Raw genomic sequence first — 6000 nt, 5'->3', positions numbered from 1 at the left:
AAATTGCTTGTATGGATAGATGGGTAACAATTTATATAACTAAATTCTTACAGAATTTATTTAAATACTGAAAGGACAGTTGTGTGGGCTCTGTTACAGGTATGGGATCCTTGTTGTCAAAATCTGTTCTTGAAATTGCATTTAGTGCTTTATGTTTCGGTGTTAAAGATGAAAATCTACCCTCCTATATCTGCAGCTGCCACTTTGACTTTTCCGATCACACTTAAAACAGAGGGCACTCAGTAGAGTGCACTCTTCCACAATGCTGTATTAACTCTCAATTATTACAATTATGTAGCTCTTCCTTGAGGCTATTCCCTGTCTTGTTTACGATCTGTAACTAAAGCTGAAAAATATATATTTTTATTAAGAGCTTCCATCTCATTGAGGTGGCTTTAGGCCTGTCCACATCAGTGACAGACCTTAACATGAATGAGGAATTGCTTGATATTTGGGGTTAGATGCGTTAAGTACAGTAATCAACCACTGAGCCACAGTTGCAGATGGAAAATTTGTTTCAAAGCTTAAGGGGAGCTGGACAGACTGCTTTGCTTTGCACTTCTCTGAGTGTAAGGGCATGTGGAACTCAAGTATCTGCAGTCAACCAAACAGAATTGGCTTAATGGCCTGGATTTTCAAAGTATATTAGCACTGCTAAACATAGAGAATGTGAAAGCTGAGAAATGAAGTGAGAGAGCCATTGACGCAGCTTTCCAGAAGTTTCCTCTGTGTTGAAATAATTATCCTGACTGGGTCTTTGGTGGGTACATTTAACAATTAGGACTACACAAATATGGCCTGCTCAGCCTCCTACACCATTCAATACGGTCATGGCTGATCTCAACTCCACTTTGCCGCCGACTCCCAATTTCCCTCAATTCCCAGAGGCCAAAAGTCTGTCTATCCCAGCCTTAAACATATTCAAAAATGGAGCATCCACAACCATCTGGGGTAGTGGATTCCGAAGATTTACATCCTTTTGAGTGAAGTCATTTTTACTCAATGACTACCCTATCAAGCCCCCTTAGAGTCTTGTATGTTTTAATGAGATTGTTTATCATTATTCCAAACTCCAGGGAATATAGGCCCAACTAACTGTAGGTATTATTGCCCTTGAGCCTGTTCTGCCATTCATAAGATCATGGCTGATACTCCGCACCAACTCCATCTTCCCGTCCAATCCCCGTATCCCTTAGAGCTTGAATAGCTATTAATCTCAGTCTGGCCTTTGGGACATTAAATTCTAAAGATTCAAACCCTATAGGTCAGGGGTTCCCCGTACATGGGTTGCGACCCTGCAGATTAAATTTTGGGGTTATGAGGTTTGAGGTTGAAATGACAGTCGTGAAGACTCTGTTGGGACAGTCCTGGACCAGAGGTCTGATGATACAGCACCTGTTTTAGTCCCAGTCCATACAGTTCACTGGAAGGGGGAAACAGTGAACAAGTCTTGCACCAGCAACATCCGTGTGTACTAAATAGTGACGGTTACTAACCTGTTCAACAACTTGTGGTATTACAGTACTTGATAGGCTAAAGTACCATTGGTAGAACCTGTATGCTTGCTATTGGCTAGAGTGCATAATAGCTCCACCCTGATAGGCAGGGTATAAGACCCCGTGCCGCCCCAGAAGCCCTCATTCTGTACCTGAGCTGCTGGGGGAAACATCTAGCTTATTAAAGCCTTCAGTTGGACTACAACCTCGCTTTAGTGGTCATTGATCGTGCATCACAAGTGAATACCACCAACACCCACACACAGACACACCCGGCTCCCTCCTGCCCCCCCACCCACTATCAGCTCAACAACTGCCGCACCAAGTGAGACATTAAAATAGAGTAACATCGGAAAAAGGCTTGGGAAATACTGCTCTGGGGAAAAACAATTGTTCTCATCTCAATCCTAAATGGTCAAATATTATCCTAAGACTACGATTCCTTGTTCTAGACTTGACAACCAAGGGAAACAGACTCTCAGCATTCACCTTGTCAAGCCCTCAAGTTTCAATGAGACCACCTCTCAACCCTAGACAATGTAGGCCCATTCCACTCAATCTCACCTCATTAGAGTCCTCTCATCCCAGGAATCAACCTAGTGAACCTTTGTTGCATTTCCTCAGGTGTGAAGAACAAAACTGCACACAGCCCTTGGTGTAGTCTCATCAAGGGCTTATGTAATTGCAGCAAGACATCCTCATTTTTGTACTCCAACGCCCTTGCAACAAAGACCAGTAGACCATTTGCCTTCTTCTCTACCTGCATGTCAACTTTCTGTTATACATGGACAAGGACACTCAAATCCTCTAAATACCAACATCTGTGTTTTCTCACCTTTGACAAAATATGCTTTTCCAATATTCCTACTGAAATGGACAATTTCACTTTCCCACATCATATTCCATCTGCCACCTTCTTGGCCAATCACTTAATTGGTCTCTATCCCTTATCTCTATCCCTTGCATCCTCCCAGAAACTTACTTTCTCATCTTTTTAGCGTCATTGCCTGGCTTGTTATCATCAGCAAACTTGGACAAATGACATTTGGTCCCCTTATTCAAGTCATTGCTCTGGATTCTAAATAGCTGAAACCACAGCAATGATCCTTGTGCCACACCATCAATTATATGCTAACAGCCCAAAAATGATCCATTTATTCCAATCTCTATTTTCCGCCTGTTAGCCAATCCCACAACCTTATCAGCCCTAATCCTGTGCAACAACCTCACTGGTTGCATCTTATCAAATACCTTCTAAATTTACAGTAGAGGAAGAGGTCAGTACATCAGACTACTCAAAGAAATAATTATGTCAAGCGAGGGACTCAAGAAAATCAATGCAAACAAGATAGCAATAATGGAGAAATTAATGACACTGAAAGTGATTGATTCCCAGGACCAGATGGTTTCCATCCAAGGGTTTTAAGAGTGGGTGAGAACAAGATAAGTGCCTTAATTATAATCTTCTAAAATTCTCACGATTCTCGAACTGTTCCATTAGATAAGAATTGGGAAACTGCACCTCATTCCACTATTTAAGAAATGTGCAGATCAGTTGTTAATTTTAAAACTATTTTTTTTGTCAGCCAGTGGTATAAATGAATATGAGGCAAAATTGGACATATGGTGTTAGGTTGTAGTTTAGCCATGATATCATTAAATGATAACTAGCTTTCGGTGCACTGCTCCTTTTTCAGATGAATGAAGAGGTAGGTTCCAGAAACATATATATAGACAAAGTCAAAGATGCAAGTTAGTACTTTGAATGCGAGCATTTGCAGGTAATTAAGTCTTTACAGATCCAGAGAGAGGGGTAACCCCAGGTTAAAGAGGTGCAAATTGTCTCAAGCCAGGACAGTTGGTAGGATTTTGCAAGCCCAGACAAATGGTGGGGGGTGAATGTAATGCAACATGAATCCAAGGTCCCGGTACTCATGTGTGAGGAACTTGGCTATAAGGTTTGCTCGGCGATTCTGCGTTGTCGCGCGTCCTGAAGGCTGCCTTGGAGAACGCTTACCCGAAGATCGGAGGCTGAATGCCCTTGACTGCTGAAGTGTTCGCCGACTGGAAGGGAACATTCCTGCCTGGCGATTGCCGCGCAATGTCCGTTCATCCGTTGTCACAGCGTTTGCATGGTCTTGCCAATGTACCACGCTTCGGGACATTCTTTCCTGCAGCATAGACGTTGGCCGAGTCGCACGAGTATGTACCGCATACCTGGTGGGTGGAGTTCTCACGTGTAATTGTGGTACCCATGTCGATGATCTGGCACGTCTTGCAGAGATTGCCATGGCAGGGTTGTGTGGTGTCATGGTTGCTGTTCTGAAGGCTGGGTAGTTTGTTGCAAACAATAGTTTGTTTGAGGTTGCACGGTTGTTTGAAGGCAAGTAGTGGGGGTGTGGGGATGACCTTGGCGAGATGTTCGTCTTCATCGATGACGTGTTAAAGGCTGCCTTCAACTATTTTTCAAGCTGCACTTACTCAGGCAAGTGGAGAGTATTCCATCACATTCCTGACGTGTCTCATAGATTGCGGATAGACTTTATGGAGTCAAGAGTTACTATTTGAACATCAAGGGGAGATGACTGGATTCACGCTTTTTAATGTCATTGCCGGGCACTTCTGTGGTGCAAATGTTATCTGCCACTTACCAGCTCAATCCAGAATGATGTTCATGTCTTTCTATATGCTGACCTAGATATAGTTAACCGATTTACCTGAGCAGACGGGTCGATGACCAGGAGTTATACCCAAAGTGTGGGGGACAGGGGTGGAAACTAGAATTCAACTTCCTGAAAATATGGCAGAGACAGAAACCCTTGAATCAAATATATATGAAGTGCCCTAACCTCCAGGCCGACAGCTGAAAGGTGGGATTAGTCTGGACTATTCCTTCTCCCGGCATACAAGCAGAAACTCAAGCGGGAGAATCCAGCTAAGAAGGTCATGCAGTGCTGGTCCGAGGAAACAGAAGAGTTCTTACGTGACTGCTTAGAGTCAGTGGACTGGTCCAACTTAAATGAGTATACCATCACAGACTTCATCAGCAAATGCGTGGACGACTGCGTGGCAATGAAAGCAGTACGTACGTTCCCCAACCAGAAACCATGGCTCAATCGCGAGATTGACTCCCTACTGAAGGACAGGTCTGAGGCGTTCAAGTCAGACGACCCTGACCTATACAAGAAATCCAGGTACGACCTCTGCAAAGCCATCCTAGATGCCAAGAGAGAATATTAAACCAAGCTAGAATCACGGACTCTCGGCGGTTGTGGCAAGGACTAAACAACATAACGGGCTACAAAGCGAAGCCGAGCAGTATCTCTGGCAGCAGCGCACCCCTCCCCGATGAACTCAACGCATTCTATGCTCGGTTCGAGCAGATAACCAACAATCCGCTGTCGATTGCCCCAGTAGCCCATAACTCACACATACCCACCATCACAGCTTCCGAAGTCAGATCGGCCTTCCTGAAAGTGAACCCTCTGAAGGCAACGGGCCCGGACAGAGCCTGCGCGGACCAGCTGGCAGAGGTGTTCACGGACATCTTTAACCTGTCCCTACTCCACTCCGAAGACCGCACCTGCTTCAAGAAGACCACCATCATACCGGTGCCAAAGAAGAGCAAGGCAACATGCCTCAATGACTACCGTCCGGTAGCCCTGACTTGAGTTGTAATAAGGTGCTTCGAGAGGTTGGTCATGAAGCACATCACCTCCATACTCCCAGAATGCCTTGATCCACTGCAATTCGCATACCGCCGCAACCGGTCCACAGCACACGCCATTTCTCTGCCCCTACACTCATGCCAGAGCATCTCGACAACAAGGACTCCTACATCAGACTACACAATTAGTAAGAATGAACAACACCTCCTCCACAATAGACCTCAATACCGGGGCCCCGGGAGACTGTGTACTTAGCCCCCTACTCTACTCCCTGTACACACACGACTGTGTGGCAAAATTTGGTTCCAACTCCATCTACATGTTTGCTGACGATACAATCATAGTGGGCCATATCTCGAATGACGAGTCAGAATTAAGGAGGGAGATAGAGAACCTAGTGGAGTGGTGCAGCGACAACAATCTCTCCCTCAATGCCAGCAAAACTAAAGAGCTGGTCATTGACTTCAGGAAGCAAAGTACTGTACACACCCCTGTCAGCATCAACGGGCCGAGGTGGAGATGGTTAGCAGTTTCAAATTCCTAGGGGTGCCAAAGATCTGTCCTGGTCCACCCACGTCGGCGCTACCACCAAGAAAGCACAACAGCGCCTATACTTCCTCAGGAAACTAAGGAAATTCGGCATGTCCACATTAACTCTTACCAACTTTTACAGATGCACCTTAGAAAGCATCTGCATCACAGCCTGGTATGGCAACTGCTCGGCCCAGGACCGCAAGAAACTTCAGAGAGTCGTGAACACAGCCCAGTCCATCACATGAACCTGCCTCCCATCCATTGACTCCATCTACGCCTCCCGCTGCCTGGGGAAAGCAGGC

This window comes from Scyliorhinus torazame, chromosome 12 (genome assembly GCF_047496885.1).
Source record: "Scyliorhinus torazame isolate Kashiwa2021f chromosome 12, sScyTor2.1, whole genome shotgun sequence".
In the NCBI taxonomy this organism is placed as follows: Eukaryota; Metazoa; Chordata; class Chondrichthyes; order Carcharhiniformes; family Scyliorhinidae; genus Scyliorhinus; species Scyliorhinus torazame.
This window is presented reverse-complemented; position numbering follows the sequence as displayed.